The sequence below is a fragment of the Salmo salar genome, chromosome ssa09, assembly GCF_905237065.1.
Source record: "Salmo salar chromosome ssa09, Ssal_v3.1, whole genome shotgun sequence".
Classification (NCBI taxonomy): Eukaryota; Metazoa; Chordata; class Actinopteri; order Salmoniformes; family Salmonidae; genus Salmo; species Salmo salar.
Genome location: NC_059450.1, coordinates 75,096,777 through 75,123,709, shown reverse-complemented (window position 1 = coordinate 75,123,709; position 26,933 = coordinate 75,096,777). Strand labels below are relative to the sequence as shown.

General features: G+C 45.4%; 1 protein-coding gene, 1 long non-coding RNA gene and 1 pseudogene across 2 annotated transcripts in view; 1 reads left to right on the top strand and 2 right to left on the bottom strand.

Annotated features, from left to right (window-relative positions):
• Nucleotides 1–506: 506 nt before the first annotated feature.
• Nucleotides 507–5,038, bottom strand: LOC106611859 (pre-mRNA-splicing factor RBM22-like; annotated as a pseudogene).
• A 2-nt stretch (nucleotides 5,039–5,040) lies between these two features.
• On the bottom strand, nucleotides 5,041–10,358 carry LOC123744659 (uncharacterized). Its single transcript, XR_006771050.1, has 4 exons — nucleotides 10,258–10,358; nucleotides 7,185–7,238; nucleotides 5,534–5,563; nucleotides 5,041–5,428 (listed from the first exon to the last, which is right to left on the bottom strand). It is a non-coding gene; the product is annotated as an uncharacterized lncRNA (long non-coding RNA).
• A 3,307-nt stretch (nucleotides 10,359–13,665) lies between these two features.
• The window catches only part of LOC106611870 (bifunctional heparan sulfate N-deacetylase/N-sulfotransferase 1), a 95,141-nt gene continuing 81,873 nt past the window's right edge, over nucleotides 13,666–26,933 (top strand). Inside the window, exon 1 of the mRNA XM_014212488.2 lies at nucleotides 13,666–13,842. The gene's annotated coding sequence lies outside the window, so the exon portion shown is untranslated. The remainder of the gene's footprint in view (nucleotides 13,843–26,933) is intronic.

The window sequence follows — 26,933 nt, the reverse complement described above, 5'->3', positions numbered from 1 at the left end:
TGTGAATGAGAATCTAAAAATGTTCCTGTCAAGAGATCAACTCTGTAGGATGCTTGGCACATTTCAACAACTCTTCTGATGTACACCAAATACACTGATCCATGACAGGTGGGTATACAGATTACATTATGCACCACCACGCACAAAACACAGTAGCCCTTAAAACTTAAAAGAATGCACTTATGATACCAAATTCCCAGATTGAGTTGGATTTGATTTCACACCTTTAGTTGTTTGCTGTTAACTCAAATCCACTGCTGAGATATGGTTAAACTGAGTGAGTGGGCAGACATTTTGTAACACCCTTGTGAACCTCAAGACGTAGGATGATGACATTGCCCCAGGAAGCAGATCCCAGGTCAGTTCGGTGTTTTTTCCCCTAATTACTATGGCGAGGATTGGGGGAAGGTAAACTGATCCTAGATCTGTGCCTAAGGGAAATGTCTGCCCAGAGCAATTCTCTCGACCACAGAGCTGTTTGGCATAGCGAAGTACCGACATGGCAACTAGTCACCGTGACGGGCAGCGTGGGCTCCCATGCGCTGGAGGTCCTGGGAAGGGTAGTGGATGTGTCCTGGGGATCTCATACCCATGAAGGGGGAGGAGGGGGACCCATGGAACCCATGTGAAACATATGACCACCAAAACCTGAAGGGGAGAAAAGATACGCACAACAGACACACAGCAGGGTCAACACAGAGGTAGCTCAGTGACATAGCACAACAGACACACAGCAGTGTCAACACAGAGGTAGCTCAGTGATATAGCACAAGTATGGCCAGCAGTTTCCCCTAACCATCACAGGACAAAGGTGAGACTGGTACCTGGAGGTACCGGGGGGCAAGGAGACATTCATGACATTAGGAGAGATACCGGGTGATGTTCATGACATTAGGAGAGGCTCTGGGAGTCAGGGAGAGGTTCATGACATTAGGAGAGGTTCATGACATTAGGAGAGGTACCATGAGGTAGGGAGAGGTTCATGACATTAGGAGAGGTGCCAGGAGGTAGGGAGAGGTTCATGACATTAGGAGAGGTACCGGGAGGTAGGGAGAGGTTCATGACATTAGGAGAGGTACCGGGAGGTAGGGAGAGGTTCATGACATTAGGAGAGATATCAAGAGGTAGGGAGAGGTTCATGACATTAGGAGAGGTACCAGGAGGTATGGAGAGGTTCATGACATTAGGAGAGGTACCGGGAGGTAGGGAGAGGTTCATTTTACATTTTAGTCATTTAGCAGACGCTCTTATCCAGAGCGACTTACAAATTGGTGCATTCACCTTATAATATCCAGTGGAACAACCACTTTACAATAGTGCATCTAAATCTTTTAAGGGGGGGGTTAGAAGGATTACTTTATCCTATCCCAGGTATTCCTTGAAGAGGTGGGGTTTCAGGTGTCTCCGGAAGGTGGTGATTGACTCTGCTGTCCTGGCGTCGTGAGGGAGCTTGTTCCACCATTGGGGTGCCAGAGCAGCGAACAGTTTTGACTGGGCTGAGCGGGAACTGTGCTTCCTCAGAGGTAGGGAGGCGAGCAGGCCAGAGGAGGATGAACGGAGTGCCCTTGTTTGGGTGTAGGGCCTGATCAGAGCCTGAAGGTACGGAGGTGCCGTTCCCCTCACAGCTCCGTGAGGCAAGCACCATGGTCTTGTAGCGGATGCGAGCTTCGACTGGAAGCCAGTGGAGAGAGCGGAGGAGCGGGGTGACGTGAGAGAACTTGGGAAGGTTGAACACCAGACGGGCTGCGGCGTTCTGGATGAGTTGTAGGGGTTTAATGGCACAGGCAGGGAGCCCAGCCAACAGCGAGTTGCAGTAATCCAGACGGGAGATGACAAGTGCCTGGATTAGGACCTGCGCCGCTTCCTGTGTGAGGCAGGGTCGTACTCTGCGAATGTTGTAGAGCATGAACCTACAGGATCGGGTCACCGCCTTGATGTTGGTGGAGAACGACAGGGTGTTGTCCAGGGTCACGCCAAGGCTCTTAGCACTCTGGGAGGAGGACACAAGGGAGTTGTCAACCGTGATGGCGAGATCATGGAACGGGCAGTCCTTCCCCGGGAGGAAGAGCAGCTCCGTCTTGCCGAGGTTCAGCTTGAGGTGGTGATCCGTCATCCACACTGATATGTCTGCCAGACATGCAGAGATGCGATTCGCCACCTGGTTGTCAGAAGGGGGAAAGGAGAAGATTAATTGTGTGTCGTCTGCATAGCAATGATATGAGAGACCATGTGAGGATATGACAGGGCCAAGTGACTTGGTGTATAGCGAGAATAGGAGTGGGCCAAGAACAGAGCCCTGGGGGACACCAGTGGTGAGAGCACGTGGTGCGGAGACAGATTCTCGCCACGCCACCTGGTAGGAGCGACCTGTCAGGTAGGACGCAATCCAAGCGTGGGCGGCGCCGGAGATGCCCAGCTCGGAGAGGGTGGAGAGGAGGATCTGATGGTTCACGGTATCAAAGGCAGCAGATAGGTCTAGAAGGATGAGAGCAGAGGAGAGAGAGTTAGCTTTAGCAGTGCGGAGAGCCTCCGTGACACAGAGAAGAGCAGTCTCAGTTGAATGCCCAGTCTTGAAACCTGACTGATTAGGATCAAGAAGGTCATTCTGAGAGAGATAGCAAGAGAGCTGGCCAAGCACGGCGCGTTCAAGAGTTTTGGAGAGAAAGGAAAGAAGGGATACTGGCCTGTAGTTGTTGACATCGGAGGGATCGAGTGTAGGTTTTTTTCAGAAGGGGTGCAACTCTCGCTCTCTTGAAGACGGAAGGGACGTAGCCAGCGGTCAAGGATGCGTTGATGAGCGAGGTGAGGTAGGGGAGAAGGTCTCCGGAAATGGTCTGGAGAAGAGAGGAGGGGATAGGGTCAAGTGGGCAGGTTGTTGGGCGGCCGGCCGTCACAAGACGCGAGAGTTCATCTGGAGAGAGAGGGGAGAAAGAGGTCAAAGCACAGGGTAGGGCAGTGTGAGCAGGACCAGCAGTGTCGTTTGACTTAGCAAACGAGGATCGGATGTCGTCAACCTTCTTTTCAAAATGGTTGACGAAGTCATCCGCAGAGAGGGAGGAGGGGGGAGGGGGAGGAGGATTAAGGAGGGAGGAGAAGGTAGCAAAGAGCTTCCTAGGGTTAGAGGCAGATGCTTGGAGTTTAGAGTGGTAGAAAGTGGCTTTAGCAGCAGAGACAGAAGAGGAAAATGTAGAGAGGAGGGAGTGAAAGGATGCCAGGTCCGCAGGGAGGCGAGTTTTCCTCCATTTCCGCTCGGCTGCCCGGAGCCCTGTTCTGTGAGCTCGCAGTGAGTCGTCGAGCCACGGAGCAGGAGGGGAGGACCGAGCCGGCCTGGAGGATAGGGGACAGAGGAAATCAAAGGATGCAGAGAGGGAGGAGAGGAGGGTTGAGGAGGCAGAATCAGGAGATAGGTTGGAGAAGGTTTGAGCAGAGGGAAGAGATGATAGGATGGAAGAGGAGAGAGTAGCGGGAGAGAGAGAGCGAAGGTTGGGACGGCGCAATACCATCCGAGTAGGGGGAGAGTGAGAAGTGTTGGATGAGAGCGAGAGGGAAAAGGATACAAGGTAGTGGTCGGAGACTTGGAGGGGAGTTGCAATGAGATTAGGGAGAGGTACCAGGAGGTAGGGAGAGGTTCATGACATTAGGATAGGTACCGGGAGGTAGGGAGAGGTTCATGACATTAGGAGAGGTACCGGGAGGTAGGGAGAGGTTCATGACATTAGGAGAGGTACCGGGAGGTAGGGAGAGGTTCATGACATTAGGAGAGGTACCAGGAGGTATGGAGAGGTTCATGACATTAGGAGAGGTACCGGGAGGAAGGGAGAGGTTCATGACATTAGGAGAGGTACCAGCTCCAGGTTGAAGTCATTAGTAGAGCAGGTGGGAGAGAGAAGACAGTCAGACTTAGACTTGCACATACACAGGCTCATACATACACACACACACCCTCTCAATGCATCCCAGAAATCAGACATTCACCTCCAGGCAGTCCTGGTACAGGGTCCAGTTTGGTTCCCATCTCACTGACCCCATCCTTGATGGCCTCCTTCCCTCTGGCTGCCTGGGACCTGGCCAGTCACAACTCATTACAGTACAGGATTACTAGGGAGACTGTCACATGGAGCCCAAATACCCAATAAGTCAACAAGTCTTACACTCTGCTACATCTACAGGGTTGTCCCCATCTGGTTAGAAAGGAGGGACATGCAGTACTTTCTGTTGCTCTCCTCGTAACCCTTGATCTCTTACCTGCCCCACTTGACGGTGAGCCTGAATCCATGGTTGATAATGAGCTTGATGAAGGACTTCTAAGCGGCGAGCTCAGCCGCCAGCCATGTGGCAAACTGGATGAAGGCACACTGCTGCTTCTGGATGATGGTGGTGGTCAGATCTCCCCAAAATGGTAGAAGCGATTCCAGTAGGAGCACACCACAACAATCTGTCACAGATCGTTGAAACTGCCCCCCAAAAATTATCCTCTGATATTTTGGAAGCCCCCCTACGTCGAGTGTGGTGATGGTCTTACCCTCGGGCGTATCCAGTTGGGGCATGGTGGAGGCTCGTATCAGCAGCTTGTCACCCACAGGGTCGTTGATACCATAGTAATGGTCCATAATGTTCTAGTCTGCCAGGGGATCGTCTGTGTCTGTGGGCCTCTAGTGCCTGGGGTTGTAGAGAGAGAGCGGGAAGGAAGAGTTGTTCCTAGTCAATGCAGGTTGATTTATTGCTCAACAGTACCACCAAGTGAAATTTCAGCATCATTACAAGTCATACAGACAGGAGACAGCCAGGGCTATAGTCAGTCATTGGAATGTATAAACAAGACCCAACTGTAGCGCTTAAAAAGAGATAGAGCTATCGTTTAATGGCATTCTCACCTGTAGGGACACTCCTCTCTTGCACTCTTCCCTTCACCCAGAAGGAGCAGATGTGGGGTCTATTCCTCTTGTAGTAGGGCCAGCTTCAGCAGCATCTCACTGGAGCAGGGGGCCTTACCCAGGAGACCCACCGGCCGTGTCCCATCAGAGTTCCCTATCTGAGGGCACAGGGAGTCGGGGAGATAACAGGGGAAAACACTGGCTGTTGAATTTGCGATCACAGAAATAACAGGGCTGCAGCCTCCTCTCCCCCTCCATACGTCTCTCCCCATATTGTTTGTAGTACTCCTTGTTTACGTCTGACTTCGGCACGTCATCCTTCATGTCCAGCCCGGTGTCTTAAAATCTTTGATTTGGCTACAGGCAGCTCTGGTCAAGACAAAGTAGCCATGGCTTGAATAGGTATTAAGGTGGTGTAGGTAAGACATCTATGACATACCATACTCCAGGTCTGACAGACCATCTTGCTGCAGGTCTGACACACCTCTGTCTTCTTGAAGCACATCCTCGTTCCTGGACACCAGCGGGAACACAGTGAAGGGACTGGCACATATCTAAGGAAGGAGGTGAGAGATGTTCATTAGTTTTGATGAAGAAAATGTACTATTCTAATGTCTTTGGATTTAGGAATGAAAAGGACCAACAAAATGGTATCTTACCTTGCATTCTTCCGCATACTTCTCTTTGTTCTGTCAAAGAAACAAGCATAAAATGTAGGCTTCTGAAGCTTGATATAAACCAAACAGAATCCAAGTGAAGCACAATCCTAATACCAGGCCAGTCACTTCTCTTGAATCATACACTGAACAAAAATATAAACGGAACAATTTCAAAGATTTTACTGAGTTACAGTTCATATAAGAAAATCAGTCGATTGAAATAAATGAATTAGGCACTAATATATAGATACAACATGACTGGGATACAGATGCATCTCTTGGTCACAGATACCTTAACAAATTTAAAAAACACATACGGTTAGCAGATGGTAATGCGAGTGTAGCGAAATGCTTGTGCTTCTTATTCCGACAATGCAGTAATATCTAACAAGTAATCTAAGAAATTCACAACTACCTTATACACACACACAATGTAAGGGGATGGAATAAGAATATGTACATATAAATATATGGATGCGTGATGGCTGTGCGGCATAGGCAAGATGCAGTAGATGGTTTTAAATACAGTATATACATGAGATGAGTAATGTAGGAAATGTAAACATTATTAAAGTGGCATTATTTGTGTACAGATCCTTGCGACTTGGGGTCGTGCATTATCATGCTGAAACATGAAGTGTTGGCGGCAGATGAATGGTACGACAATGGGCCTCAGGATCTCGCCACGGTATATCTGTGCCTTCAAATTGCCATCGATAAAATGCAATTGTGTTCGTCGTCCATAGCGTATGCCTGCCCATACCATAACCCCACAGCCACCATGGGGCACTCTGTTAACAACATTGACATCAGCAAAACGCTCGCCCACACGACGCCATTTGCCCGTTACAGTTGAAACCATGATTCATCTATGAAGAGCACACTCAAGTGTGCCAGTGACCATCGAAGGGGAGCATTTGCCCACTGAAGTCAGTCACGACGTCAAACTGCAGTCAGGTCAAGACCCTGATGAGGACGACGAGCACGCAGATGAGCTTCCCTGAGGCGATTTCTGACAGTTTGTGCAGAAATTCTTAGGTTGTACAAACCCAGTTTCATCAGCTGTCTTGGTGGCTGGTCTCAGAAGATCCTGCAGGTGAAGAAACTGGATGTGGAGGTCCTGGGCTGGCGTGGTTTCACATTGTCTGCAGTTGGTGAGGCCGGCTGGACGTACTGCAAAATTCTCGATAACGGCGTTGGAGGCAGATTATGGTCGAGAAACTAACATTCAATTCTCTGGCAACAGCTCTGGTGGACATTCCTGCAGTCAGCATGACAATTGCACGCTCCCTCAAAACTTAAGGCATTGTGGCATTGTGTTGTGACAAAACGGCACATTTTAGAATGGTCTTTTACTGTCTCCATCACAAGGTGCACTGTGTAATGATCATGTTGTTCAATCTGTCAGGTGGATGGATTACCATGGCAAAGGAGAAATGCTCACTAACAGGGATGTAAACAAATTTGCGCACAAAATTTGAGAGAAAAGCTTTTTGTGAGTATGGAACATTTCTGGATCTTTTATTTCAGCTCGTGAACCTTGGGACCAACACTTTACATGTTGCGTTTATATTTTAGTTCAGTATAAATGACAGACGCAAACTAGCAGCTAAAATATTTAGCCAAATCAAGACAAAGTTAAACTACTCACTATGCAGATGTATGGATTTTCCCCCAAACATGTCTGACACAGAATTTGGAAATCCTGGAGAAGGAAGATATGCAGGTTGAGTAAAACATAAATGCAACCAACACACAGCAATACCATTTTATCATTATAACATCCTCTGGTGGTTTCTCTGGTCCCAAGCCACACCTCTCTTTATGTAACCCTTACCGTGTGTACTCTGGCCCTGTGATTGGTGAAGCGACTTAATAGTGCCTACTCTACCATTTGTAGGAAGTTGGTTTCAGTCCAACTACTAACCTTCAGGTCTTCAATATCAACCACCTCACCAGAAAGCCTAAATATGCCATCCCATCTGGTTTGGCTACTTTGAAGAATCTCAGACATAAAATATATTTTGATTAGTTTAACACTTTTTTGGTTACGACATGATTCCATATGTGTTATTTCATCGTTTGGATGTCTTCACTACTTTTCTACAATGTAGAAAATAGTAAAAATAAAGAAAAACCCTGGAATGAGTAGGTGTGTCCAAACTTTTGACTGGTACTGAATGTAAATGTACATTTGCATAAATTCTTTGTGTCAACCGATGGTGGCACAACACAAAAACCTCAGACTAGGGTCTAAGCTACAACATACGCAAATATGAAGGAAAACTAGTTACCACAGCCACAGTCAAAATTATGGCTAACCCCCAACTAGTTTATTATTATTTATTTTTTTACAATTTATCTTCTTAAAATCTGATTTTAAACCTAACCCTAAGTACAATGCTAACATTATGCCTAACCTTAAATTAAGACCAAAAATAGAATTGGTATGAATTTGTACATTATAGCCAATTATTACTTTGTGACAACCACAGTAGCGGGGGTACGCCGTACCGGTAAAACATGAGCCCATCACAATAAATACAACAAAATATCAAGAAAACTGTAGGCTATAACACCATTATTTATCTTTACCGCATGTGAGGCATGAAGAATGTGCGACTGGACTTGAAAACGGGTGGTATAGCCTACAATGTGGTTTGACGAGAACACTGACATTTTGCCAAGGAGTAGATAAGGGCCCGATACCTAGAGACGCACGGACAGCAGAGGTCGCATTAATTCTGGCCTAATGACAACCACCAAATGTCATGGAACTTTTTGGTGTTTTGTGTAACAGATGTCTCTTTGAGGCTGGAAATATGTTGCAAGTGGATGAAGGTGTGCAGGTAGCCTAGTAAAGGAGCCCTTTAAAGTGAGTTTGACAATCAGATGAAAACAGCATGACTGGTTGTGTTTATGCCACAATAAAAGGTAAAAAAAATTGAAGTTAAATGACAAATGCTTACAACCAGGGCCACAGAGATCTTATTGAATTAATAGGGATTATATAACATCATTCTATGATTAGGCTCAGAAACATTTTTGGTGCATGCACACATAGGAGGTCCCGTAGCAGGAAGAAATTAAAATCTACTTTCACCCCTGGTGGTAACTCGTGACAACCATCAATGAGAGAAGATTTGAAGTAGACAAGATGGAGTTGTACACATTGTTGGATTACTTCATTGAGTAAAAAATGAATGTCATAACGGAGCATTTTCTAATGAAGCAATAAGGCCCAAGGAGGTGTGGTATACTCTGTGCTGCAATATACCACAAACCCCTGAGGTGCCATATTGCTATTACAAAACAGGTTACCAACGTAATTAGAACAGCAAACAATTAGTTTAGCATCATACCTGTGGTAGATTGTCTGATATACCAAAGCTTTCAGCTAATCAGTATCCAGGACCCAAACTAGCCAGTTTATAAATTAAATTATAAACTGGGTGGTTCGAGCCCGGAATGCTGATTGGCTGAAAGCCGTGGCATATCAGACCATATACCATGGGAATGTTTTTTTTTTACTCTTGTCATTATGTTGGTAACCAGTTTATAATAGCAATAAGGCACCTTTGGGGTTTGTGGTATATGCCCAATATACCACGGCTAAGGGCTGTACCCAGGCACTCCGAGTTGCGTCCTGCGTAAGAACAGCCCTTAGCCGTGGTATATTGTCCATATTCCACATCCCCTCGGGCCTTATTCCTTAAACGAACCCCCTGCAACTAGACATGGACATTGCTTGTCTTCCAAGTTGGGAATTGAGGAAGTATCACCAAATTAAGGTTGATCGTAAATTCTCTTTGCTAAGCCAAACATAACCCATTCATAAACGCTAATTGCTTTGGGGAAAATAAGTAACTTATCTTTCATAAGAGCAATAAATCGTTTTTAAAAAACAAAATGTTAAATTACTACATTTTTATTGGGCTAGGGTTCCCCGCAGACATATCTCCACGTTACATCGCTTGTTTAATAGGGCTGGGAATTGCCATGGACCTCACCATACGATGTTCTCACGATACTTAGGTGCTGATTGGCTATGTATTGCGATTCTCACAGTCGTTTATGAAATTTGATACTCTGATTTTATTGCGATTTGATGTTCCAAACATATTGCTCACTATATGTATGCTGCAGAGGGACAAGAGAGCCATGAGAAACAAGCTTCGATCAGTCATGGAAATAAAAGGTGCAGAAAACAAATTGGCTCCCTATTTAAAAAGAAGATGTATAATAATCTATGGGGGGAATACTGGAGTTTTGGTGCAGGTACAGTCAACTAGCGCAAAAATAATATTGCGATATTAATCAAACGATACAATACGATATGCAACTGTACCGATTTTTCCTGCATCCCTAATGTTTACAGAAGCAAGACTAGCTGACACCTGTGCTAATTTGCCATCTATGCGTGCTTAACTAAAAGGTTACATTAAAAAAAAAAACATTTAAAAGCTTAACTGTGGAGGAAGTGTAGTTCGTCAAGTGCATGCACACAATTTATGGATCTGTGCAAAACTTTTACATTAAGTGTATAATTTTTTGTTGTTGAAATACTAACGTTTGCTAGCTAGCCTTTGCTAACAAATCATCATCCACATATCGAAGTACTGGCATACTGAAATGAATTACGCCTTTAGTTTATACTTTCATGTACACTCATTTTCCAGGTTAACATACACACTATTCGTTTAACTCCACGATTTAACACGTACCGCGTCTTCCCTATTATGTCAGCTCCTGAGGATGTCGCCATTTTTACTTGTTGCAGGGGAAAAAACAACCCCACTGCGCATGCAACGCCACGAAAATAAAGTCACATTCCACAATGCAACACAAAGCCTTGTACGATACTCATTAATCATTATGCAACTTTATTAATGGACATCTGGAATGAATTGAAGAAGTGCCTGTGAGCTTGCATGTGTGTGTATTTATTTTGATCAAACTTCTTGCCTTAATTAGTATGTGATGGTTTATTCTGCATCATGCTATTTGCAGCAGGGCCCTGTGAGCCAGGGGGTGGAAAACCCCAATTAGCACATTGGAGCGGGTGTTGGAGGATGTTTCAGATTAGGGATCAACACTAATGGAGGCCTAATCCCCTAATATGTATTTAAAGTCATGGAGGAGGCTTTCTGCTGAGAACCACAGACAGGGATTAGAATAGGGCTGGAGCCTTGTGCTTGACAGTGCCACACTTACCTCGACAGAGGCAGGAGGTTGGGCTGAGATAGACATGGAGGTCAACTCCATTACAGTCCCAGCCAGAAATACACTACGTTCAAAAGTTTGGGGTCACTTAGAAATGTCCATGTTTTTTTAAAGAAAAGCAAATTTCTTTGTCCATTAAAATAACATCAAATTGATCCGAAATACAGTGTAGACATTGTTAATGTTGTAAATGATGATTGTAGCTGGAAACAGCAGATTTTTTATGGAGTATCTGCATAGGCGTACAGAGGCCCATTATCAGCAACCATCACTCTTGTGTTCCAATGGTACGTTGTGTTAGCTAATCCAAGTTTATCATCTTAAAAGGCTATTTGATCATTAGAAAACCCTTTTGTAATTATGTTAGCACAGCTGAACTGTTGTTCTGATTAATGAAGCAATAAAACTTTAGACTAGTTGAGTATCAGGAGCATCAGCAGTTGTGGGTTCGAGTACACGCTCAAAATGGCCAGATACAAATACCTTTCTTCTGAAACTTGTCACTCTATTCTTGTTCTGAGAAATGAACGCTATTCCATGCGAGAAATGGCCAACAAACTGAAGATCTCGTACAACGTTGTGTACTACTCACAGAACAGAACAGTGCAAACTGGCTTTAACCAGAATAAAAAGAGTGGGAGGCCCCGGTGCACAACTGAGCAAGAGGGCAAGTACATTATTGTCTAGTTTGAGAAACAGACAACTCACAAGTCCTCAACTTGCAGCTTCATTAAATAGTACCCGCAAAACACCAGTCTGAATGTCAACAGTGCAGAGGCGACTCCGGGATTCTGGCCTTCTAGGCAGAGTTCCTCTGTCCAGTGTCTGTTCTTTTGCTCATCTTAATCTTTTATTTTTATTGGTCAGTCTGAGATATGGCTTTTTCTTTGCAACTCTGCCAAGAAGGCCAGCATCCCAGAGCTGCCTCTTCACTGTTGAAGTTGAGACTGTGTCATTTGGTACAGCAATCTCCTGTGTTTTTCACATGGCACAGTACTCTCCACATCCATGTGAATTAGAGGTCATCTGTCCAGACTCATGCCAGACAGCCACTGTTCCTCCCATCAGAACATCAATAAAGTTTTTAATTATGTGCTCGTCAGACTACATCAGTTTATTGATCGAGTAGCCACAGGCTGTGGCCAGGGCTGATGAGGAGAAGGGGGATGAGTTTAAATGCCTGATACTCGACCATTAGGCCGCAGGACACACAGAGTATTGAGTGAGTACTGCATCTGCTTCATGCGGGGCAAGACAAGGACATAAAAGGTAACTCTCTCAGAGTTGGCTTCATTCTCTTTCCTGGGCTGAGTTGTGTGGTGTTACCCCCCTTGCCCCCTGTCATGTGGCCTGGGTGAGACAGGCAAAACTGTGTTGACCCCTGTCATGATCTGGGGTGAGACAGGCAAAGCTGTGTTTCCCCCTTCAATGTGATCTGGGTGAGACAGGCAAAGCTCTGTTGCCCCCTGTGTCAAACAGGAAAAGCTTTTTGAAGGACGACTTTGTCCCAGGTTTAGGCCCTCTGTAATCAAATCACAGACCACGTGTGTCACAAGGTCAGAGGACAGATGTGTGTGGCGACTTCATTCCCCTAACAACTGATCCTGGGTCGTATTAGTATTTGCTCACAGTGGTTGTGGTATGGACTGAGGAATTAAGAGCTTATCCTAGATCAGTTGCTGAGGGGGAGAAAGTGAACAGGGTTTGGAATGAGACATCTTCTTTGACACAGACACTTGTTGTTTGCCCCTCTCTGTTTTAGAACGAAAAAAGGTGAAGCCATGGAAACGGACAATGTTTCCAGCTATTTATTTGCATAGCCTTCAACTGCAAGTCTCCATTTGAAGTGGTCCACAGTAAATCTTGTATACAAGCAGTATGTTTGTTTTTGGTTTAGTCTGTCAGTGGGGTGTTGTCCATAGCAACCTTGACAAAGATAAGCAATACAAGTCCACATGAAGCGTGGTTAAAATGGCAGTCTACTTGTACTTATTGTTACAGATGACATGTTCATCGGTCTGCCTAGTCCTTGACGAAGGCTTCTTCTGTACAGGGGAGTTTTGCTAAACATTAACACGCATCGCTCGTGGTACGGTTTTGGAACCTTATCTTTCACAACAGCAAGAAATAATTTTCAAGAAACAAAAGGATAAATTGATACACACCTTTGTAATGTTAGTCTTATCTCATGGCCATATATGTGTAACGGAAAAAGCCAGCCAGAAACGTGTTGTCACTGAAAAATACTGTCGGCTGCAACTGGGCTGAAGCTGATTAAAACAGTGTACAGTAAGTGTATATTTTGCATTTGTGAAATTATTTTGATGTGATATGAAAGTAGAGGGATTTATGTTTCTAGAACCCTATTGTAATTGAGAATCAATTCAAGTTTAGATGGAGTATTTGTCTGTTTTGGCTGCCAGAGACAGGCTATCTCTGAAAATAACATATAAAGTCCTTTGACCTTGAGAAGTAAAGCTTGGCTCCTTAAGAGCACACCTTGGGCTAAAATCGGATGACTATTGAGTTGTTTTTGGACGAATGCCTCCTGGGTTGGGGTCTTCACTGGTCTGGAGAGCCTCTTGAAAGTAGTGGGGGAGGGACAATGGTCTGAATTGTGTGATTGGTATTTAAATGCAGCCATAATCTCAGTATTTGGCAAGCAGTACTTGAATGAATGAATATCACACATTTTCAACCTATGTATTATTAACAGTTAGAAAGTATTTGTCAAGTCTTTCATCTTTATTACTAAATCAACACATTGAAACATTGCGTGGACTGGCTATCAAAAAGATGAGTTTAATATGTAATTTGGGTGAACTAACTATCCATTAAAGACTTTAGCCTCTTCAGGGACAATGCTGTGCTGGCGCCCTCTGTTGACCATTGTTGGGCAGAGCCGCATAGCTCTGCAAAAAGAGAGACACTCTCAAATTTCTCTCCCATCAGACAAGTCTGTAAGAAGTAGAACGGCAGACCGGAGCCGCTGGTAAAGCAAGACGTAAGCACCGGGTGAGCTTGGGTTGAATCCAAACATTCAATCTACCAGATCGTCTCTAGGCTTTCACTCGGACCTTGAGAAGGTGAGTGTGGCGAAGTAAAACCTTTACTGGTGCAAATGTTTTGGTCAAGACGAGCTCAACGCTGCTCAATCGTTCAATTACTAGCCTCGACTGGCTTGCTATCTTGGCGCAGATTGAAAATGCAGCCACAGTTTCGGCCTGAATTTCCCCTGGATCGAAAATGAAGCCCGGGGAAAGAGTTGAATCCCAGAGCTGCTTTTGGCTACTCAATAGGAAGTCCACCGTTTTGGTGAATTCTTGTCGAAGTTTTTTGCCTGGAATTATATGTAGGGGTGTTGGAATGTCTGCATCAAGCAAGCGAAACCCCGTGATACAATTTAGCACGAACAAGAAAGAAAGTAACTTGTTATTGTAACTTTGTGGTATGGCAGTATCGTTAGCAGGCTATTGATTGTTGCTGTTTCTGACGCAGTAGGATACAATGTAACGTTAACTGTAAAGTATTGTTTTATTGTTATGTAGCCTGATGAGTGTGCTTAAAAACATTCTGAAAACACTGCTGACGTGGGAAAACAACTTGCTGTGTTATGCCTTCATTTATTGCAATGTGTAGTGGAATTACGCGAGAACATTTATATATTCTTGTACCTAAAGATGGATAAAAAAATGTTTGCTTGGAAAATACGTGTTTTCCCCCCTCCTGATTGCATCCAGCAATTCATTTTTGATTCAATAACGTTTCACATGACAGTGGAAAGTTGCTTATGTCCCGCTAGGACTGACTGATGTGAAGAGAATAGGCAGTACGGTATTTCTTAGCTTTTTAGGCTTCTTGCATAATAAACGACAGTATCCACACTAAATTAGATATTTGATTAGCTGTAAGCTATATAACCTCCTTCATGGGGTGATGCACATATGTTTCTACACGTTGTTACGCACACATTTTCCTATTGAGTCAGTCAGACAGCTTTCACATAGAGGCGTGCTATATCAGATACTGTATATAAACATTTGACTCCTCGGCGGGAACAGGAGCAGTCTAGACCTGCCTGAAATTTGTAGCCTGGGGTCTTGTTTTATATTGTGTGTGAGAGAAAGTTAGGGAGACTATTCATTTAGCTGTGTCTTTGTGTTCGGCAATCTATCCATTCTCTCAATCTCAGCCTTTGCTTATGAAAGCAGGACCAGGGCCCTTATCCACAAAGCGTCTCAGAGTAGGAGTGCTGAGCTAGCATCAGTTTGGACTTTTAGATGTGAATGAATATGATTGTATGTACTGATCCTAGATCAGCTCTCATACTCTGACACACTTTGTGGATAACGACCCAGGAACATGTTTGGGAGAAAGCTTGTCACCAAAAAGCCTGTGTTTTCCTCTACTGTGCTTTGGGAAACAGGAGGGCTATTTTATTGGATAAAAACTCAAGTCAGAATTGCATTAATTTGATAAAATCCATTGTGAAATGTTGAGACTTGCTTTTGTGTTCTGTCTGACTTGCTTGTGTGTTCCATCTGATAGTTCTGACTACCAAGCCTTCTGTGATCAGGTGTTCTGAATGTTCCATGCTGCTGCTGCTCCTTCATCCCAATGGGATGTTATATTGGCTATGTAAGGTTGGGTAGCCTAGTGGTTAGAGCGTTGGGCTAGTAACCGAACAGTTGCAAGTTCGAATCCTCAAGCTGACAAGGTACAAATCTGTTGTTCTGCCCCTGAACAAGGCTGTTAACCCACTGTTCCTAGGCTGTCATTGAAAATAAGAATTTGTTCTTAACTGACTTGCCTAGTTAGATAAAGGTCAAATAAACATGTTATACATATGCTGCTACTGTCTAACCTATAGCATGTCATGTTATTCATGACTAGTTTATGCAGTTTATGTTGATGGGAACCACAGTCCCAACAACATGCCAGTTCGTGTATTTTTCCATGTCATGTGCCCTGCTCAGTGTGTGTGGGGGGCCAATCCAGAACCCAGTCTATAGAATGAGAGTGGAACCAGGCAACCTTCCAATGAATTAGGGCCCCTGACCCTATCCTTCTACCCAGTACAGGACTGCCTGCCCCCATAGTCCATCCATTGGCTGTTCCATACAGTCCGTCACACTATGACTTCACCCCCTACTAGAGCTGGTCCTCTGTACACTCTGGCCAATTGAATGTAAGGAATGCATTCATTTAGATGTTTATATAGGATATTTATTCAGATTAGCATAATGCTGACTGTGTCCAATATGTTGAAATTGGACGTCTTTGAAAAGACACTCTTGAAATTGAGTTTTTGTTTCTCTGTTTAATTCAATTCTGATTGGCATTCAGTAGGCCACTGACTGGGAGAGTGTTGTCGAAGTAAACACATTGGACGGTACTACTACAGTAGAAGTCAGTATAAGAGTACTACTACTACTACAGTAGAAACCAGCATTGGTGTACTACTACTACAGTAGAAACAAGTATTAGAGTACTACACTACGATTACTACTACTACCACAGTAGAAACCAGTATTAGAGTATTACTACTACTATTACTACAGTGAAACCAATATTATTGTACTACAACTAATACTACAGTAGAAACCAGTATTAGAGTACTACTACTACTACTACAGTAAAAACCAGTATTAGTGTACTACTTCTACTCTTACTACTACAGTAGAAACCAGTATTAGTGTACTACTACTACATTAGAAACCAGTATCCATATACTACTACTACAGTAGGAACCAGTATTGGAGTACTACTACTACAGTAGAAACCAGTATTACTGTACTACTACTACTCTTACTACTACAGTAAAAAACACTATTAGTGTACTACTACTACTACTCTTACTACTACAGTAGGAACCAGTATTCGAGTACTACAACTACAGTAGGAACCAGTATTAGTACTACTACAACAACAGTAGGAACCAGTATTAGAGTACTATTACCACAGTAGGATCCAGTATTAGAATACTACTACTACAGTAGGAACCAGTATTCGAGTACTACTACTACTACAGTAGGAACCAGTATTCGAGTACTACTACTACAGTAGGAACCAGTATTAGTACTACTACTACAAGTACAGTAGGAACCATATTTGAGTACTACTACAGTAGGAACCAGTATTAGAGTACTACTACTACTACTGTAGGACCCAGTATTAGAGTACTACGACTACTACAGTAGGTACCAGTATTAGAGTACTACTACTACTACAGTAGGAACCAGTATTAGAATACTACTACTACAGTAGGACCCAGTATTAGAGTACTACTACTACTACAGTAGGACCCAGTACTAGAATACTACTACTACAGTAGGAACCAGTATTAGTTAATCACCAGATAGTAACCTTGAGTTATTTTGAATAGAAAAAATATTAAGGTATTCAGATTTTTGGCAGTCACGAGGGTGTCCACTTGTATGTGTAAGTTTGTGTGTGTGTGCATAGCAGTGTGGCAGTGTGTTTATGTGTGGCCTTGTCTGTGAGTACAACGTATGTAGCTGAACACGCGTGTGTGTGTGCGTGCCTGAACCCGCTAGTATGCAGTAGATCATATTACTGAATGATTAGCCACAGCCTCCTTTCCCCCAGCGGCCCAGGGAAATGATTTTCCTCTGTCATAATTCCCCCACTGAATTATCCTGGCCAGTGACTCATACACACATACCATATAGGCTTAGTTACTGTGCACGGTAGTGATGATGACTCTCACTCAGGAGAAGGGAGATGAGATGAGGTAAACCCCTTTTGACGATAATCATTAGATGGTCATGACTCACGGTCGGAAGGACGAAATTGGGCTATATTGTAAGAATTCCTGAGCACAGTATGTAATTTATTCTTAATCAAAGATTAGGAGATAGGGTCGGTGTTAAGGTAGCATGGGGTGTGTGAAAAGCGCTTTACAAATGAATTGAATTATTCTTTTAAATGATTCCCAGGACGGCTGGTGTGTTAGACTAGTGAAAAGGTTAAACTAATGTTTATGGTTAAAGGGGCCGTGTAGTAAAAAACAGGATTTTCCACTATGTTGTTTGAAAAACCGCCTGAATTTTCAGTTTGTTTGCGGGGTGGGTTTTTTGGACTACCAGGCGGTCTAAGTTAATAGACCAATAAGAGTTTGCCCTCCTATCTGCCAATAACAGCTAGTTTTCAGGTTACATATCCCGCCCATTAGGTTCCTCCAATTAGGCGCTTCTCTCCGACCACTCCCAGACAGTTGTTGCTTGAGAAATTGCATTTAGCTAAATAGCTATTTTTGTTTCATTTTAATCAAAAACAATCACAGTAAGGTACATAATTGTTATCCAGAAATGATTTGATATTGAGATAAAAAAAAACGCTGTGTTGGGCATTTTTTTAAATATTGGATTTGTGGTCAGAAAGTTCAATACATGGGTTTCTCATAATATAGCTGGGAGATCAGCCCGCTGATGAGGTGTTGATGACCCTGTAGGATGTCCCTCAGGCTGGGGCTAATTTAGGAGTGGGAGACTGGGAGTCAGTGGGAGACTGGGAGTCAGTGGGAGACTGGGAGTCAGTGGGAGACTGGGAGTCAGTGGGAGACTGGGAGTCAGTGGGAGACTGGGAGTCAGTGGGAGACTGGGAGTCAGTGGGAGACTGGGAGTGGGAATGAATGTGGCTGAAGTGAAGAAACGAGAAGTCCCAGAAACAGAATAGCCTTGAAACCCACTGTGTCCCCATATCTCGTCAGACGGACATCACAACGCCGCCAGAAACACATCATAACTAGGCAGTCGAGCCTGGAGGAATTCAGCTCGTTGTAAAGTTTGGAGATGGATGGGGGGCTCAGGTGGGCAGGGGAGAGAGAGAGGGGAGAGGTGGAGGTGCATTTCCAAGGTGCTGCTCACCCCCTGGGCTGGAATCAGATACATTCCAGAGACTCCTCTAGCCAGGGATAATGGAGGTATGGGGTGTAGCATTACACCACATCACACATGATTGGATGGTGAGGGCTGGGAAAGTGAGAGGAGAACGGTGGCCTCTTTATAGCTCTATGTAGCTCCAGTTTCCTATAAGAGACAAGGAGACCTGCCAAATTGAGAGTAGGCCTACTAGTTAAAGTTACAGGAGACATGTCTGGGCTTGGTCTTCTCATGGCTCACCTATATGTTGCCTTCTCCTGTTTCTGGTTCGCCTTGCTTTACAGTTTCACTAAATCTTCCCAATGTCATAGAGGATGCTAATTACATTGTTATTACAGAGGTATAACAGCAATTGATGTAAATTGTTTCCCAATAAGATTGAGTTGCATTTTATCTGATGCCAACAGAGCTCTGATTACATCTCCAAATCTCAAACAGAGTTTGGACCAGTTTTGCCCATCTACATGAGCTCTGTATGTATATGGCTGTGGTTAGCCTAAGTCCTATACATTTCCCTGACAAACGGCTATGTAAAAGCCCTTTCACACACATGAATCTAAGAAGAGCTGAATAATAATAGAAAGATAAAGATTAGAGTGCCATGTAGACTGGCCGATATTAGTAGTGTGTATAAGAGACTTTCATTCAAACCCCTAGTGACCTGCTGTGTTTTCTCTCTTTCTCTCTCTGTCGCTTTTTATCTTTCTCTGCTACGAAAGGTTATTTATACTCAAAGATGTAAAATGTTGCCTGTTTTATTTAGTGGTTTAAAACAAGCTGGCTTGATGGTAATGGACTTCACCTCAGTGTTTGGCGCGGGCCCTCGGGGCATGGTTACAGTCACACAGCATGGAAGCACTCCAGTGCTAGCAGCGCTACGCTAGCTCTTAATGAAGGCATTTTAGAGTGGGAGAGAGAGAGAGTAGTGTAGTCTGTTAATGGGAATGAACTGCTTCACCGCTGGATGCTATGATCGTGTCCTCATGATAAGTACTATCGCTTACCAGATCTAATGAAATATGTTTTGTGGATCAATTTAGCCATTATTTGTGTGCGGGTGTGTACCGTCATTGTGTGTTTGTGCGTGCACCTGCCTGCGCGCATCGTTGTGTGTGTGTGTGTGTGTGTGTGTGTGTGTGTGTGTGTGTGTGTGTGTGTGTGTGTGTGTGTGTGTGTGTGTGTGTGTGTGTGTGTGTAGGTACGGGGGTTTGAGACTCAGGGTTTAAGGAATAATGGTTGTGGGGGAGTAAAGCTCAGTGGGGGTATAAGGGGGACAGGTGGAAGGGACACTTCTCTGTTTACCCACTTGGCCCTGCGTGCACTTTGATACCTCACACAGTCACACCCAGTAGGCCTCAGTCAGAGCTGTAGAGCTGTCCACAGGCAAACCACCATGACCTCTATCTATCTATGGTTTGTGGTTAATTTCTCTCTCTCCCCCTCTCGCGCTCTCGCTCAGTCTCTGTCTCTCTCTCTCCCCTCTCTCTGTCTCTTCTCTCTCTCTCCTCTCGTCTCTCTCTCTCTGTCTCTCTCTCCTTTCTGTCTCTCTCTCTGTCTCTCTCTCTGTCTCTCTCTCCTCTCTCTGTCTCTCTTTGTGTCTCTTTCTGTCTCTCTCTTTGTGTCTCTCTCTCTCTCTCTCACTCTCTCTCTTTGTGTCTCTCTCTCCGTCTCTCTCTCCGTCTCTCTCCGTCTCTCTCTCCGTCTCTCTCTCCATCTCTCTCTCCCTCCTGTCTCTCTCGCTCTCTCTGTCTCTCCTGTCTCTCTCGCTCTCTCCACTCTCTCATCTCTCTCATCTGGTGTCCAAGCGGCTCCATCCGCAGGGCATCTGGTGCTGAGCGGCTCCATGTGGTCCAACTGTAAACACAGTGCTCTGTGTGCGTGTTAATGCTCATGCTAACCGCCCACATCTAAACAGGTCAGCCTCATAGCCTCTGGAGTGATACTTGTATTGCCTTAAAGTCTTTTAATGAATTTTTATCTTGTTATTAACACTTTATTCTAGCTAGCTATTTGTGTAGGTAGCTATCAAGTAAACAAAATTAGAGAGCGTGCTGGGTTGGTTAGGGTCAGTTCCATTTCATTTCCAAGTCGGGAGTTGTGTATCGGCCACTGCAAAATTGACCATAGCCAATTTCCCACAGCGTCTTTCTCTGTTTTGAATAACTGAATGCAGAGAATTTAATTGGCTTTGACCCCCAGCTCCTCTGCCAGCTTGGACTGTGCCCCTCGGCTGCCCTGTCTGCCCGCCTGCTGTCCATCTGTGTGTCTGCCCATCCTGGGTGGCATGGGGGTCTGTGGGACAGGTGTTGGCATGCAGGGGGTCAGTACCCAACCACACATACAGCTGTGGCACCTATACACAAAGTGGACCCCGCAGGCTGCAGGTGACAGGACGATGGATGGGGGTTGGTAGGGGAGGGCAAATTAAAATAGGGTCTCTCGTTTGAAACGACATCAGGGGCAACACGGCTGACTAGACTGTGTGGGTTTTTGGGTCACTGTGTTTAGGCCCCAGGTTGCCCGTGGCAGTAGGAGTAGATTCAGGGGCTGTTTGGGTGTTGGGACTAACTGAGGGATGGGGTCTTGTCGAGTCCACACAAACAAAAACAGCACCCTTCCCTTCCCCCTTTAGGAGTGTTAAGTGGCCGGATATTCCCCTGAATGGGACACAGGTGTTGGCCCAGGCTGTGTGTGTGTGTGTGTGTGTGTGTTTCTGCTGGGTTCTGGTGTGTGTTGTGGCCGTGTGTGTGTGCATGTGCATGTTGTGGCCTGGTGTTTGTGTATGTTGTGGCTCTGTGTATGTGTGTGTGTTGGGGCCTGGTGTGTGTGTGTTGGGGCCCGGTTTGTGTGTGTGTGTTTGATAGGCCCATTGTGTGTGTTGGTTTTATCATCTTAATGAGGCCTGCTCAGAGCTCAGTGGCTCTCAATGGGCCGTAGGTCTCTCCATCCTAGCCTGCTGCGTGAGGGGTGGAGGAGTGGAGAAGGGCCCATATAATGAGGAAGAGTGGGTGGTTTTATAACAGACTTCCCTAACACAGACGTAAACACGCTCCAAAGAGGTCTCAGGATTCTTCAGCCCTGATCAGGTTTGATATTCAAACTAACCTCACTCTCCTCTCTCTCCTCCCCTCTTCCCCTCATCCTCCCGTCTTCCCCTCATCCTTCCCTCTTCCCCTCATCCTTCCCTCTCCCCTTCATCATTCCCTCTTCCCCTCATCCTTCCCTCTCCCCTTCATCATTCACTCTTCCCCTCATCCTTCCCTCTACCCCTCCTCATCCCCTGTTCCCCTCCCCATCCCCTCCTCATCCCCTCTTCCCCTCCTCCTTCCTTCTTCCCTTCCCTCTTCCCCTCCTCCTTCCCTTACTCCATTCTTTTGAATACTGGTCTGTGTTGGAGCAGAGCTTCTCCAACATGTGTTGTGACCCACCTAAAGCCTTTCAGACATTCCAACATTGAGATTTTCTTATGACCCATGACCAAAGACCATGTTTCTATCACCAACCTGACTTATGAGCTAAGGGGGACTGGCCACGAACCAGCATGAGAAACACTGCAGTAGAAGTCTTGTGTAATGAGAAGAGTTGTTGTGGTGTCGTCGTCCCCCCCAAACCACCCTGCTCTACCCTCTGTAGGGGTTGTCTGTATGGTGACGTCACCATCCTCAGTGCTCCATCCCTCTGGTGTTGAGTTACAACACTTGGGTGTGCTCTGGGGTCAAAAACACACACACACTCTGACCCATCTGTAGGATGAGACTAGGGTGAGGTAATGGGTCATTGACCTCCCAGTAACCCTCCATGTTTAGGTGTCTCTCTGTTTGCGGTAGCTGATCTCACTGTTTGTTAGTAACTCTGTGACCTCTACATATGATGAAGCTCCTGGCCTGTGAATAAGAACTATACAGTGGATCTCGACAGCCGAAATAAAACCTCCCTTGTCTCGCTCCCCTCCTCCTCTTCCCTGTCTCCCTCCCACCCATCTCCGCCCCCCTCCCAGCCCCAAAGCACTGCTCTCATTTCTCTCTACCTCCCCCTGTGCTTTTGTCTCCAGCACCTTCTCCTGGTCTCTCGCTCTCTCTCTCTCTGTCTCTCTCTCCCAATTCAATTTAATTCAATTCTCTCTCTCTCTCTCCTTTTTATTTCTTTATTTTTAAATTCCAGAATCCATTTCTTGTGCCCCCAGGCGCTCTCCAGCGATGGCTGGAGACGTTGTGGCAAATTAAATTTGGTCTCCCGCTCTCTCTCCCAGGACCCGCGCGGGCTCAATGGAACGACAGTAGGAGGGAGAGCGAGGGAGGAAAAACCCAATTTCTCATGCATTACTTTCTCTATCCTCAGGGCTTTTAATGGAGTAACACCGTCCCTCTCTCTTTCCCTCCCCTCTCTCCTGCTGTTCTTACTCTCACAGCCCAAATCTAGCCTATAAGGAACTAGGCTCCTTTTACTACTGCTAGGCCTACCAACCAAAGTCTTCTCTGACTCATTGCGTCTGGATATTGGAGGAACCTAACTGTACTATAATGACTCTTGGTGAGATTGGTTGTCAGTGTCTGTCTATGCTGCTGTACATCAGTCATATCCTTTATTGGGCTTGTCTTGCTCTGTTAATATTTATCAGAAGAATCCTCTCAGCAAGACCCCAGTCCTCTACTGTTATACACCTAGGACTATACCCCAGTCCTCTGCTGTTATAGACCTAGGACTATACTCCAGTCCTCTACTGTAATAGACCTAGGACTATACCCCAGTCCTCTACTGTTATAGACCTAGGACTATACCCCAGCCCTCTACTGTTATAGACCTAGGACTATACCGCAGTCCTCTACTGTTATAGACCTAGGACTATACCCCAGCCCTCTACTGTTATAGACCTAGGACTATACCCCAGTCCTCTGCTGTTATAGACCTAGGACTATACCCCAGTCCTCTACTGTTATAGACCTGGACTATACCCCAGTCCTCTACTGTTATAGACCTAGGACTATACCCCAGTTCTCTACTGTTATAGACCTAGGACTATACACCAGTCAACTACTGTTATAGACCTAGGACTATACCCCAGTCCTCTACTGTTATAGACCTAGGACTATACCCCAGTCCTCTACTGTTATAGACCTAGGACTATACCCCAGTCCTCTACTGTTATAGACCTTGGACTATACCCCAGTCCTCTACTGTTATAGACCTAGGACTATACCCCAGCTCTCTGCTGTTATAGACCTAGGACTATACCCCAGTCCTCTGCTGTTATAGACCTAGGACTATACCCCAGTCCTCTACTGTTATAGACCTAGGACTATACCTCAGTCCTCTACTGTTATAGACCATGGTAGATACTCCAGCCCTCCACTTTTATAGACCCATGTAGATACCCCAGCCCTCCACTGTTATAGACCATGGTAGATACTCCAGCCCTCCACTGTTATAGACCTAGGTAGATACCCCAGCCCTCCACTTTTATAGACCTATGTAGATACCCCAGCCCTCCACTTTTATAGACCCATGTAGATACCCCAGCCCTCCACTTTAATAGACCCAGGTAGATACCCCAGCCCTCCACTTTTATAGACCCAGGTAGATACCCCAGCCCTCCACTTTTATAGACCCATGTAGATACCCCAGCCCTCCACTGTTATAGACCCATGTAGATACCCCAGTCCTCCACTTTTATAGACCTATGTAGATACCCCAGCCCTCCACTGTTATAGACCATGGTAGATACTCCAGCCCTCCACTTTAATAGACCTATGTAGATACCCCAGCCCTCCACTTTAATAGACCTCGGTAGATACCCCAGCCCTCCACTGTTATAGACCTATGTAGATACCCCAGCCCTCCACTGTTATAGACCCATGTAGATACCCCAGCCCTCCACTGTTATAGACCCATGTAGATACTCCAGCCCTCCACTTTTATAGACCATTGTAGATACTCCAGCCCTCCACTTTTATAGACCATTGTAGATACTCCAGCCCTCCACTTTTATAGACCATTGTAGATACTCCAGCCCTCCACTTTTATAGACCATTGTAGATACTCCAGCCCTCCACTTTAATAGACCTAGTTAGATACTCCAGCCCTCCACTTTTATAGACCCATGTAGATACTCCAGCCCTCCACTTTTATAGACCCATGTAGATACTCCAGCCCTCCAACGCTATAGACCTAGGTAGATACTCCAGCCCTCCACTTTTATAGACCTTTGTAGATACCCCAGCCCTCCACTGTTATAGACCATTGCAGATACTCCAGCCCTCCACTTTTATAGACCCATGTAGATACTCCAGCCCTCCAATGCTATAGACCCATGTAGATACCCCAGCCCTCCACTTTAATAGACCCATGTAGATACTCCAGCCCTCCACTTTTATAGACCCAGGTAGATACCCCAGCCCTCCACTTTTATAGACCTAGTTAGATACTCCAGCCCTCCACTTTTATAGACCCATGTAGATACTCCAGCCCTCCACTTTTATAGACCCATGTAGATACTCCAGCCCTCCAATGCTATAGACCCATGTAGATACCCCAGCCCTCCACTTTAATAGACCTAGGTAGATACCCCAGCCCTCCACTTTTATAGACCTATGTAGATACCCCAGCCCTCCACTTTAATAGACCTATGTAGATACCCCAGCCCTCCACTTTAATAGACCCATGTAGATACCCCAGCCCTCCACTTTAATAGACCTAGGTAGATACTCCAGCCCTCCACTTTTATAGACCCATGTAGATACCCCAGCCCTCCACTTTTATAGACCCATGTAGATACCCCAGCCCTCCAATGCTATAGACCTCGGTAGATACCCCAGCCCTCCACTGTTATAGACCCATGTAGATACTCCAGCCCTCCACTGTTATAGACCTAGGTAGATACTCCAGCCCTCCACTTTTATAGACCCATGTAGATACCCCAGCCCTCCAATGCTATAGACCTAGGTAGATACCCCAGCCCTCCACTTTTATAGACCCATGTAGATACCCCAGCCCTCCACTTTTATAGACCTATGTAGATACCCCAGCCCTCCACTTTTATTGACCTATGTAGATACCCCAGCCCTCCACTGTTATAGACCTATGTAGATACCCCAGCCCTCCACTGTTATAGACCTATGTAGATACCCCAGCCCTCCACTGTTATAGACCTATGTAGATACCCCAGCCCTCCACTTTTATAGACCCATGTAGATACCCCAGCCCTCCACTTTTATAGACCTATGTAGATACTCCAGCCCTCCACTGTTATAGACCTATGTAGATACCCCAGCCCTCCACTGTTATAGACCTATGTAGATACCCCAGCCCTCCACTGCTATAGACCCATGTAGATACCCCAGCCCTCCACTGTTATAGACCTAGGTAGATACTCCAGCCCTCCACTGTTATAGACCTATGTAGATACCCCAGCCCTCCACTTTAATAGACCTATGTAGATACCCCAGCCCTCCACTGTTATAGACCTATGTAGATACTCCAGCCCTCCACTGTTATAGACCCATGTAGATACCCCAGCCCTCCACTTTTATAGACCTATGTAGATACCCCAGCCCTCCAATGCTATAGACCATGGTAGATACTCCAGCCCTCCACTTTAATAGACCTAGGTAGATACTCCAGCCCTCCACTTTTATAGACCCATGTAGATACCCCAACCCTCCACTTTTATAGACCTATGTAGATACCCCAGCCCTCCACTGTTATAGACCATGGTAGATACTCCAGCCCTCCACTGTTATAGACCCATGTAGATACCCCAGCCCTCCACTTTAATAGACCTATGTAGATACCCCAGCCCTCCACTTTAATAGACCCATGTAGATACCCCAGCCCTCCACTGTTATAGACCTATGTAGATACTCCAGCCCTCCACTGTTATAGACCATTGTAGATACTCCAGCCCTCCACTTTTATAGACCATTGTAGATACTCCAGCCCTCCACTTTAATAGACCTAGGTAGATACTCCAGCCCTCCACTTTTATAGACCCATGTAGATACTCCAGCCCTCCAATGCTATAGACCCATGTAGATACCCCAGCCCTCCAATGCTATATACCTAGGTAGATACTCCAGCCCTCCACTTTTATAGACCTTTGTAGATACCCCAGCCCTCCACTGTTATAGACCATTGCAGATACTCCAGCCCTCCACTTTTATAGACCCATGTAGATACCCCAGCCCTCCAATGCTATAGACCCATGTAGATACTCCAGCCCTCCACTTTTATAGACCATTGCAGATACTCCAGCCCTCCACTTTTATAGACCCATGTAG